Source organism: Corvus hawaiiensis, chromosome 26 (assembly GCF_020740725.1).
Source record: "Corvus hawaiiensis isolate bCorHaw1 chromosome 26, bCorHaw1.pri.cur, whole genome shotgun sequence".
Taxonomy (NCBI): Eukaryota; Metazoa; Chordata; class Aves; order Passeriformes; family Corvidae; genus Corvus; species Corvus hawaiiensis.
In genome coordinates this window covers 4,388,568-4,400,999 of record NC_063238.1, presented here as the reverse complement: position 1 = coordinate 4,400,999, position 12,432 = coordinate 4,388,568, and the positions used below count along the sequence as shown (strand labels likewise).

Genomic DNA, 12,432 nt, shown 5'->3' with positions numbered 1-12,432 from the left:
ATAACCCTATTAATATTTTTTTCATTAATCATAGATTAATGTTCAACTATGGGTTCGTAGCATGAATATCTAAAAAGGATGGTGGTGGTTGTGAAGTTTATGTATTTTCAAGGGAAGCGAAACTTCTGCCTTTTACATTTTCTCACTCATTATTATACAACCAAAAATAGCTTAGAATTTGAGTAGAAGAAAGTATTTCATGCTGCAATTTTGAAGTATTCTAAAAAGGGGAATTTAGAATAGGTCATTTTATTATTATTCTTACAAAAATAGAGATCAGTATTGATACTAGTTAATGAGAAATTGTCACTTTTACATCAGTGGATGTTGAGAAAATAAAGATATGGCTCTACTTTTTGTTATTTTATTCTTCCATAATTACAGATGATGTTGCAGTGAAATAGAGCAGTTTTCAATAGCAATTGAAATGTCCTTTTATTTATTAATTTATTAATCCAGAATTTAAACAAGCTTTTCTGTAAAATAAAAATGCAAAAGTGAGGAACAAATACTGTTGCCCTTGATGAAGCCTAGACACAGGACTGTGTTTTTGAGTCTTATTAGTCTTGCAGGCTGACCACTCCAATTTAATCAGCCTCCTGAGTACAAAGAGTAGATTGCTGCCAAGCAAAGGTTGTTAAATCTGCACTGTCTGGCTTGCAACTCTGAATTCAATGTCTGTGTCTAGATAAACAGGGCTATTTGAACCTGACAAATTTATCACCACCCAGCTACATATGTTTCTAGCAAGCTGTAACTTGATAACTAGAGCCCTTTTAAATCACTTTTCAAATCAAATGAATGATTTTCTATCTCCAAAACGAAGATAAAAAGGTAAAGATTGGTAAAATACAGACATCAGTCTTTTAGTGTAGGATCTCTCTGTCTGCACTTAGATTACCTTTTTTTCCCCAGTCTTTTGTTATAGGATATTTTAGTGTGGTTTTGATTAAAAGTAATTTGCTTCCTTGCTCATTCTATCTGTGCAGCAAATGAATGGTCCTCTGAAACTTTTCATATGCTCTACAGTGAAGTATTTTGCAGATATTCTCATTTTCTTTACAATAGCTCTCAAATAGCATTTCATGGAGAAGTTGTGATGCTGGAGATGCCCGAATAGGCAGCTGGGTGATGACAGTTCTTCAGACTTTCAATGTTTTTCTCTCATAGTGATATTCTCTAGTAGCATTACAAATTATTTTCCAAAATATCATTTGCCACAGTTGTGTTTTCTGGCATTACTTATAGTTGGATTTTACTCAGAGCAAGTTGAAAAGCAAGGAAAGCAAAGCTTTGTTTGAATGTTCTTTGTAGTGCCCATAGCTGTTCCACAGGCTGCAAGTTATCAACACCACTATGGAGCCGTATGGGAAACCAAACCCTTCTTATCCGTATGCCCCAGAGAACAATTGCTCAGCAATCAACTGTGGATAGAAAATAGTTAAAATGGAAACCTGGTAAATAAAAAAAGAGTTTGAAAGTCAAATACACAAACCACTCTATGGTTAAAAATGAAGGCTTTTTCCTTTCAGGCTATTATACTGTTATAGAACTGAAACCAAGAACCCATCATTCAAGGTGTCATCATTTCAGTTTAGTTTGCTCTTTTCCAGATATGCAAAATGTCCAGAGTCCAACAGCAGCACCTAGAGCGGGGTTGTTGGAGGAAATTTTTCTTCCACACCTTTACCTGCACACTGGTGCAATGTGTAGGCATTCAAGTGATGCTGGAGCCCACTCTAGACTACTTGGCCAACACTTTAAACAGTGTGCTCATTCTTCCTCTTCATGGCCTCAGAGGGAAAAAAAAAGTAGGTCATAAAAAAGTCACTAGAAGACGTCTTCCCAAAGTATTTTGACAAAGAAAAGAAGTCTTATCTGGTTTGATACTTCTGGGAAGAGTATTGGGATATCTATAGAGAATGAATGGCATATTTTTGTCCTCAGGCCTCAGAACCAGAATAATAGGACAGTGACTCATTTTTAGAACAACAGCTTGTCATATCTAGCCTTCCTATTGTTGAAACAAACTACTGTTTTGTTATATGATTAAAAATGAAGAACACTTGCCAGAAAAGAATATTAGTTTATCATACTAAATACCAGAGCTTTAGAATCACGGAAATAGGTTTCTTTCTTTAATTATGAAGCTAAACTTGACACTGAGGGATTACTCTGAGTCCTGTGAGGTGACCAGTAGCAGGTGTTTTCTAGCAGGAAGATGCAGAATTCTTCCTTCAACTTCAACAGATTAGTTGCCTGAGTGTTTTTTTCTGAGGAGCATCATATCTGTAGCTAGGTGAAACTAGTACCCAGGTACTCGTATGGGTCTGGAAAAGACTGGCAGTCTGGATTTTCTACAAGCAATTATATTAACTCCTGGAAACTCCAGTCAGAGTCAGTAAGTCTGGCTGTTTTGGTAGGACTTGCAGCCAACCTGGTTGTTGGGAGGCCTCTTACACAGAACCAGTCAATAAACCAGTGCTGCTGTTTTTAAGCTGGAATAGTTCATTGACATCTTCCTGGATGTTCTGAATTCTCAGTGAGTATCCATCACCAAAGCAGGAGTTCCTCTGAATGTTAGCATTACTTTTCTCAAAGGATCACCTGAGTTTTCAGCATAAAATACTTGCAATATTTTTAGTGTGGCAAGAATATAACACCATAATTTAGTCAGATACATATTTGTCTATTACTACATTTATGTGTCTTTCTATTCTCTTTATTGCCCAGCTATAAATCTTTATATTTACACTTTTTCTTTGTATCAAAAATGAAATTTAATGGGACTTCCTGTGAAACAGAACACCTCACTGTGGCTGGGGCTTTCATGAACATTCTGCTTTTGCTGTGGAACAATTCCTATGAACAGATTTTTCAATATGACTTGCAGGAACAGATTGTACTATGTTGTTTGAGGAAAAAAGAAATTCTCATTAGAAGCCAAAGTAGTTCATGGGATAAAATTTAAAAGGTGAAAAGCATCACTGGGTGCAATGCTGAGATCTATTGCACTCTCCTCAGCTAATGTGAAAGTTACTCTGATGTGCTCATCTCAGCACTCAGAGCTCAGGCACCAAACCATCATTTGGTTTAATTTCTCCAAAGCCCCCATCTGTCACAGCCCACTCTAAGGCTGAACAGCACAGTCACACCATCTCCTGCTCCACAGGTCAATAAAGTACTGCCTACAGGCAGTGATTTACCATGTTGTTATTCTTCAGTAATTCAAAAGATTCAGTCATGTTTTCATAGGCAAACAGATCTGTTGCCAGAGTTTCATACTGTTTTCTAAGCCCTGTGCTCCTGTGAAGCATAAACTCAGCTCAGCTTTAAATGTTTGCTCTTCAAGCCTTTCTCCCTTCTGGGACTGGAGTGTCATTGGGGGGAGACTTGCACAGTTTTGAAATGGCTGTATGATATAAATTGGCATAAATTGAGCTGGTGGCTTGAAAGAAATATTTGTGAATAATGTAGCATGCTTTACTCAGTATTTTGAAAGTTCTGGAGTGTTTCTTATTCTGACACAAGAAATAGAACTAGATACATAATTTTCACGAGCCTCAATTACTTTAGGGGCGTTGTTGAGGGTGTAGTGGTATTAGATAACCACATTGGGAAGTAACTTTTGTTCATTATATGTCAATATTAAAATCACAGAATAAGAATTACGAGGTATCTAATGGGACAAATGTTGGAATAAGTTTCTCATTATTTCTATTTAATTTCTTTTCAAATTTAGTTAAAATTAAAATACAATAAATCTGTACAACGCACACTAATGTAATTTTAATTTCCTTACAGTATTGTGTCTATCTGTGTATCTAATATAGGCACATGTAACTCACTAAATACTTTGAGACTGTGTAAAACCGGTGATCTTTTGATCTAGGCTGTAGATACAATATGTCTTTATTTTCTACTCACTTAAAATCTGAAACTTTGAATGTGTGTTAGCTTGCATGTTTGCTAGGCATATATCCTGAATTTCTTGGGACTTGACTACTGTGGCTGGACATCAGGAGCCAAGGTCTAAGTCTCACTGATCTATGCTGCTGCATCAGTGGTTGTACACTAATCTGTGCAATCAGTGTCACAGCAACAAGCTCTTTCACTACACGTCAAAGAATTACTTCACCAGGCTAAAAACTTAGGGGGGTTAGAGGGGCATCTCAGAACCTTTGTCTTCTTCTGGGTTCCACAGTCTGCTGGACTTCAAAAAAACCCGTGGTAAATAGATAACATAAACTCTCTGGAGTTCAACAGTCAACATTTGAAACGCCAATTTCTACTCACATCTCTCTTGTTGGTAGCTACCCAATTGTGTGTGTATGGTCCCACTAGGGAGCAAATGAGGAAACATGCAATTATCATCTGTGCCCTCAAACCAGTTCTCTGCCTCTTTTCTCTCTATTTTTATTAAAACCTTTCTCAACTGTTATCACAGGTTTAGCAGCAGTAGAGCAGAGAGCCCTGAAGGATTTTTGAAACTAGGACATGCAGGAATTTCAGTCTCTTAATCATCATTTGCAGGAAAGGAAATTTCTGATGCGTTCAAGAAAAAATATTTTGGCAATGAGATAGGACAATCACTGGAGCAGGTGACCAGAGAGATTGTACAACCTTCATCCACTGGGGATGCTTAAACTTGCTTGGACATGGCCCTGATCAACTTGATATAAATTGGAAGTTTGATTTACTTTTAAAGTTATCCCTTATATATAACCTTATATAAGGTTTTGAATGGGGAGTTCTAGTGAAATCCTCATTTTTCTTTAATGAGGTAATCAACTTCTGCATTGAAACCTCACAGTTCTGCAACAAGTTTTGAAGAATATAATGAATTATTGAGAAGCTTCATAGAAAATGGCATGCTCCATTCAGGTGCCTTTGTATTTATATGCTATGTTTAGGAATATTTAACTTTTTGCGTGTCCCAGTTTTCATAGTTTCCATAGTAGAGGAGTAAATGGTGGTAAATTGTCCTCTTACCCTTTTCAAAAGATCATAATAAAAGGTCCAACTTTTTCATAAATGCAGTATCTGGAAAATTCTGGGGCTCCACAAGCACAAAGTTCATTCCTCCACCTAATAACTGGGTCACAGTTGTGTAGGGTATCACATGGTTGTGTCTGTCTGCTCTGAAATTCATGTGGTCCAGTTCACATCCTGTTTTTCTCTGGGATAATTTAATCATAGTGAAAATCCTCTTACATGTATGGCAGCATAAAACCAAAACCAGAATTTAAAAACCAGACAACTTTTTGACCTTAAATATTGATTCTTACTCCCAAAACACTACTCAAGCATACAACTCACTCTTTTAGTAACAATTGAGAATATTCACTCTACTGGCAATACTTTGTTTACAGGAAAATTACGGTGTGAAGACAGAATCAGGAACATAACTGAAAATGGAAAATATGTATGAACTATATATATATAGTATATTCTCTATATATATAAAGGATGCTATAAAATACAGGGTTCTTAAGTGTTGGGAATTATTAAAGGATCAGGGACATGGATCATTCATAGAATTATGGGATCAATAAAAGAACTGTAGCAAGAGCCTGCAAGCAGAAGGCCTGTGTGTGAGAAAAACTCTCCATGAGAAAAATCTCTGTGAGAACCAAGCTGGGAACAAGAAGGGAGTTTTGAGAAGGTACAGCTGTGTAGATAAGACTGAGAGAGAAGGAAGATAAACTTTGAATTCTTTTAATCATAACATAACTGTAGAAGCTTGCCAATGTAAGTCCAATTATGTAGAAGTAGAAATTTGCTTTAATAAGTTTTAAGCCACTTAAGAGTTAACAAGCTGGTATACTGTATAAGTGCCTCTGGATTGCTAATAAACGGAGTTTTGCTCTTATCAACCATATTGGCTGGTCTGCAAGTAACTCTCCCCGCTGGAGTCGCCGGGCCTCTCATCTTTTTACAATTCCAACACTTAAGGTTCTCACAAGGTTTTTTTGGTTGGGTTTTTTTATTTCATTTTTTTTCCCCCATTTGTTAGTTTTTTCTTTTTTTGTTTCCCTATCCCCTGCACCCTGAGCTAATTAACTGAATTCTAAGACGAGGGCATTGAAATCCACCAAGGACAGCTAATACTTGACAAACACAATGCATTAATCTGGAGACTGGGAGAACCACAGACACACTCAGACAAAATGATAATGACAAATAGACTTGGCCATCTCTTGTGGCTCAAGTCAGAATATGTGAAGACTTAACAGACAGTAAAAGGTTGCTAATTACTTTTATTTAGTTTTGACTGTAATTTTGAGGCAAAGTTTATCCCCGGAGTCTTTACAAATTTATCTTCTGAAAAAGCCACTGGACAGCCCATAGGAAGAATTTTGTATCTACAGTATAATAGCATTGATGAAAACCTTGAATTAAGATCATTAACAGCAAAAATAGCATAATTGCCTTTGAATTTTTTTTTATTTTTGATAGTGAGTAATAACTTTGACTTTTATGTGACTGCAGTTTCCTTACAGACTGAAATTCCATAAACCAGAGAGGGCCAAATGATGAAAACAAGCAGGACTGCAGCTTTCTGTTTGGAGAACCACTGTGGAGTGGAGAAAATAAGTTGTTTCAATGCTTTGGCCAAGGAATAATTAGCATAAAAACATTTGAAAAATGGAAAATATAGGAATTTATTGAGGAAAAAAAGTACAGATCCTGTGTCCTCTCATGTTTTTAAATAGCTGGTCTTATAATTCAGCCTCTTAAGCTGCAGGTGCCAACAGCAACAATGCCAGTATACCAAAAGCACTGAATTCATAGAGGCAGAATAATGAGGCCAAGCTTTATTATGTTGATTAAAAAATGGTTTTTGAGTTCTGTTCCTGGTCCTGGGAGAGAAATTCTCTGCATCTGAACAAATTGCAAAACTATTCATTATTGATTTTGCCACTTCGTTTTTTTTCCCCCCACATTGGAGGAGGTACACAGTGCAGGAGAAAATGTGAGCTTTTAATTTTCATGTTGTGTAAGACAGCTTTTCAGGCAATCAGTCATGGGTCTGAGCCTCAGAGTAGGACCATGTCCAGTGAGAAGGATTACTTGCAAGAGAAGTAAGGGTAATGGTACTGTTGAAGGCTAATCACACACATTTAAAGGAGGGAGTGTAGATGATGGAGAAACAGACAAAAAAATCTGGAATACACAAAAGACTCTGTCTAATCTTTGTAAAGTGAGGTTTTGAGAGCTTTTCCTAGGAGTGTGAGCAGAAGAACTGGTTTAAAAGAGACTCAGCATAAAAGAAACCAGTCAATTTTTTGACTGCATACAGATAAGGAAACAGGTAAGGACATATATAGTCGTGAGAAATGGAAATGCTGAAGGATGTTGAGACAGACAACCTTTTTGTAGGAGATGTGATGTGTTTCAACACGTTGGATGGTGCTCTCCACCTTTTCTCTCCTCCATTGACTTTTAATGTACTTTGTAACAAACAGGGAAACAAGCGCATGTGCTCCAGCTCCATCAGCCTCAGCCATCTCCAGACATTTTTGGTCAGTTTTCACATTTGTTACTGTAATAATCTGTCACCTAAATAAAGCAAGGAGGCTCTCATTCAGTCTGTACTATGACCAGAAGTAGAGATGGCTTCAGACCCAGAAAATCACAAACTTAAATAACCATTTTTTTCTCTTTTGTTTGTTTATACAAAACATTTGCTAGGAAAATATCAGGAGAAATATTTTGAAGATATCCTTATAGTTGATTTTGCAGCCTTGTCGGTTTGCTCACAGTTCTTCCTTTATTGCAGATACTAATTGAAATCAGTCCTATCTTACAGAATACCTGGGCATGAAGTAGGTTATTCAATAAAATTTTTCCAATCCTAGGGGCTTTGATTTATGTACTCAATCTAATGAAACACAATTAAACCACCATTCAGAGTATGTATGGAAGTGGGTTCACCAGTCATCAGTCACAGGCTGGCTTGCCTAAATTAAAGTTTGAGGTTTAACACCAACAGAGTTAATATTAATGTAACTTTCATATTGTCACATATACTAAGGGGCAAAGGAAATATTGCCTTCAGAAGAAAGGAGCAGGTGCAGGCCAGGGTTTCCATTCTCCAATCCAATGCAATAGGTCAAACAAGACTTCAAAATAACATTTGAATCAGTTATCTGAACTTCAGGTTCTCTAGTGAATCACAGGTCATTTATTACAGAGTTTCTTTACAAGTGGAATGGTGTAACATCTTGTCATATTACTAGGATGAAATGATTTTTTTTAGATTATCTATAAAGCTTATTTCAGCTGGTTACAATGCTTCTCACAAATGTTTTCATCATTTCAGACATGAACATGACCCATGGAATCACTGCCTACTGGAGCAAACAAACTCCAGCTCCAGTAGGAGCTCTAATTTGTTGTGATTAGGCCAGATCTGGGTGATCAGAAGCTGACAAAATTACATTTGAATGCTGCTTTGTTACAGTGAGATATTACAGGGTAAGATCTGAACATCTCTCCTAGTCTCATTCACCTGAAAAACTAGTTTGAAGTGGATTCAGCTCATTGAAAAATCATAAACTTTACTTACTACCTTGGTTTCTGTTGATCAGACTATGGCAAAAGAAAATATTTTGGAAAGACTGTTTCTAGACACATAAAAAAAAAGAAATGTGAAAGGCAAGAAAAAGACTTATTTGTTGGGTCTCATATGTTGAATATAGGTTTGGATTCCTTGGAAATAAGTTCATTAACTCCAACTGTCTGAAAAATTGCATGTGAGTATTAGAGAAATCAATAAACAATTTGTATGCAGGTGTATTTGGAATTACTTGTAGTTTCAGAAAAACATCTTCAAAGCTAAGGTCTGCCACTAAAACTTCATTGACACTTTTGGGGTTTTTTTTGCACCAGTACACAGTCGGAAATCGCACAGGACTATGCTTAAGACTGAGGTAGACTTGGGGATTCAAGCACTACAGAGAAACAAGTGAAAATGGAGGATTTGTCTGAACTATTGCTTAATGTTTGTCAGAGAGTCACAGATTTTAAAGTTATTATGGTGAAATGAGAGTAGTGAAGGAAAGGAGCCCAAGAATACAAACTGGATTAGCGTGTAACAACTGGAGGAAGTGTTGTCTCATATCTTCTTTGATATCCAAGATACATCCTACCTATTCTGGGATGACATTAGATGTCCAGACTTTCTTTATGTTGGAATTGGGCCAATTGCCAAATTCAAATCTGTTGCACAAATTTTTCCACATGATATTCTTCTAAAAAAGATGGATCAAATGCTTAAAATCAAATTGATATTGCTTTAATGAGTTTCCTTTGCTTATTTTAAAATGGTGGGAATAGAGAGCCTGTGTTGGAATAGATGACATCTGGGAAACTTTGTATTACAATGGTTCAGGGAAGCCATTACACAGTGAAATCCAGTTTTGTGATTTTCACAGTGTAGCTCTGAGCTCAGACCCATTCCTGCCTCAAAGGTTTTGTTCCCCACCTGATGTTATTGAATATTAGAAGAATTTCTGACAGAATGTTTCCCAAAGGCAACAAATTTCTATAATATACCATTGTTCAAAAAACACGCAATACCTTAGTTTTCTTTCCTCATATAACTCCAAATAAATTAATATGTTCCAGGGAATGTAATTTTGCAATACTGTGGGCAACAATAAAATTCCAACATATAATGTTCTGTATAGTAACAGGTCTCAGGAAGTGGTTTCTTAGCTGCCTACTGAAAACTTGCACTTCATGTTTCCTACAGTCTCTGCTTTCAAACAACAACCCCCAGCAGACAATAAATAAAAAATTCCCCCAGAAAAATCCAGCTTTGATTTGCTTGTGATTCTTTTTTCTTTTTCAGCTTAATCCTGCTCAGTGATGGCCTGAACTGTAACTTGAATTTTTGCCTCAAAAGTGTTTCCAAAATTTTTCTGGGAACAGGTATGGAAATAGTATCTTCAATATATTAGCTCCTCACTCTACATTTGGAAGTTTTTATTTCTCATCATTTGGCCACACAAATTATGAGAGGTTTTGTGGCTTTTAATAGGTCTCGTATTTTTAAATTTCAATTAATTCAATAATTTGAATTTATATGACCTCATTGTATGTAATAATTTGAATGCACATCACATGTTGAACTTCATGACTGAGTCTTTGGAAGCAACTCAGAATAACATCTGTCTTTTTTCACAGGTTGATCATAATACTGACTTGTGGTTGGAAATTGCCTGCCATATCCAGGTGATTCTCAGTTACCTCAAACTTGTGGGCATTTATAACATTAACAAAAATGTAATTAAATATCAAGTCCCCTTAATTTTTCCTATGGAATATTTTCATTTTCATCTGTATTGACAGTGCTCCTAGCATAGGTTTATCAGCAAATATCACTGACATCAACATGGTGCATGTCTTATGCAAAAAATACAGATGAAAATATTCAGATCCATCCCAATTCCCACCCTTCAGGAGCTGTGATAGAGAAGTCTCTTCAGGCAGATGTTTTTCTTTTCAGTGTTGTCCTTCATCCCACCAAATAATTCACTGTTAAATACCAGTCATTGCCAATCCATACTTTTTCTGGTTTCCTACATATTTTACATTTCTTCCACATTTTATTATCTTTTTTTTCTTTGGGAAATCTGCCTTTCATTTAAAATATTTACTCTCTTCCAGAAAACAAATAAGACAAATATTTTCCATTGGAAACAAGGACATGGTTTCCCAGTTGGCTCCTGTTACTACTATTAAGTCACTACCCCTTTTTGGAACTCTGAAAGTGCACATAACCCTTTGAAATAAGCTTAAGTGAGAGAAGTCTTGTGTTCATTTTGACAGAAAAGGTAAATATTACTCTTTCATTTTTTTTAGCATATGTTTATTTTGATTAGTAACCTATTTCAAAGATTTTGAGATAGTAAACATTCTGTCTCTGTTCCCAGAAAAGTTAAGATCTTGAGTAAATACTGGAAAGCTTGAACGGTCTCACAGGTAAATATTGACAGAATAAAATAAATTACTTGTGAAATGTGGCATAATGCTGCAATCAACAGAAAACTGAGAGGTGGTTAAGAGGCCAGCTTGATGGAAAACAAATATTCAGAAATTCTAATGAGAAGATTCATCTGCTCATAGATGAAGCTCCCTCTCAATGTCTGAATAATTCTGAAGGACAACATTGATTTTATACTTTGAAGCACAGAATCAAGTTTAAAGGTTTGTGTTTAAACAATGCGTAATGTAGTCAGATTAATCTTGAAAGAAATAATTTTCAGATACAAGTGTGTGAAAGATATAGATGTCAACAGGACAGATGGAGAGATATTGCAGCTTATCATTCTTAGATGAAGGAATGTGTTCAAATGATTTATCCTAATTGTATTTTTATGCTTCCTACAGTAGATCACTTATAAAGGCACTATCTATAATTTGTCAGTCTAGCATAGCTTGCTTTTGCTGAGAAAAAATAGAGAAGGCATGAAGAAAGCTGTGATATTCTTTAATATTTGTTGAATAAAGTGCCAGAAGGAAGATTTAACATTTTTGCATGCATCTGTTTTAAAACAAAAAATCATTTTGCTAGACATTGATTTCCAGAAGCTTGATTAAAGACTAAGAGTTTGGTTATTGAAAGCAGAATGAGACATGAAAATAAGAACATAATAGGATAAAAATATACATGATTTGAAGTTTTAAATGGAATGTCTGTGCCAGGTTGTCTCTGACTATGTGATAACAAAATTCTGGCTTACAGGCAAAAACCACATCTATTTGTTTACTTCAAACACCTCTTTTCTGACCATTGGACTCACAGTTGCGTATCTAATTTTTTTTGTTTTTTAAGACTGTTGTGACGTTGCCAAATGCCTACTGAAGCTGTGGCACACTAAAGTGATTCCATATTGATCACAAACTTCAAAACATGGATCAAGCTTTTGATTACAATTGGTCCCAAATATTGAACACTTGGCCTTTTTTTTTTTTTTTAAGAGATGATGAGATGACATCTAATACAATTGCTGCCAGTTTGAAAGCTGAATTTCAGGCCTGTGTTTTGAAGCAAACTTAGAGATTTTTTTTTTTATTTGCAGTATTTCTGTAAATCATCTAGAACAGAATTTTCTTAGCAAGTCCTAAGGCCTCCAGCTTCTCTGATTATTAAAGGCAAGTAAAGAGTTCTTAAGCTTCCTTCCTTAAAGTCTACTCTTTTCTTCCACTTTCTTATGGTGATGGTACAAGTTGACAGGTCTGACAAACTTGCAAGGTTATTGGTAAGGTATCTGTAAGCATGATTTTGTAGCTTACAAAAATACGCCTTCCTTGCACAGTGTAGTGCAGATAAATACCTCTACTGAGGACCCTGGTTGTTACAGCTTATTTGAATAAAGAGTAGGTAACAGGGTCTGAGAGGTGTGTAGAGGGAGAAAGGGA

General features: G+C 35.9%; 1 long non-coding RNA gene across 2 annotated transcripts in view; it reads left to right on the top strand.

The window, feature by feature from the left end:
* The window catches only part of LOC125317323, a 28,374-nt gene extending 16,208 nt beyond the window's left edge, over positions 1–12,166 (top strand). Inside the window, exons 2-6 of one of the 2 annotated variants that reach the window (XR_007200017.1) lie at positions 8,327–8,481; positions 9,860–9,939; positions 10,195–10,242; positions 10,678–10,844; positions 12,093–12,166. This is a non-coding gene — a long non-coding RNA (uncharacterized LOC125317323). The remainder of the gene's footprint in view (positions 1–8,326; positions 8,482–9,859; positions 9,940–10,194; positions 10,243–10,677; positions 10,845–12,092) is intronic. The other variant, XR_007200018.1, reaches the window with a different exon arrangement.
* The last annotated feature ends 266 nt before the right edge of the window (positions 12,167–12,432 follow it).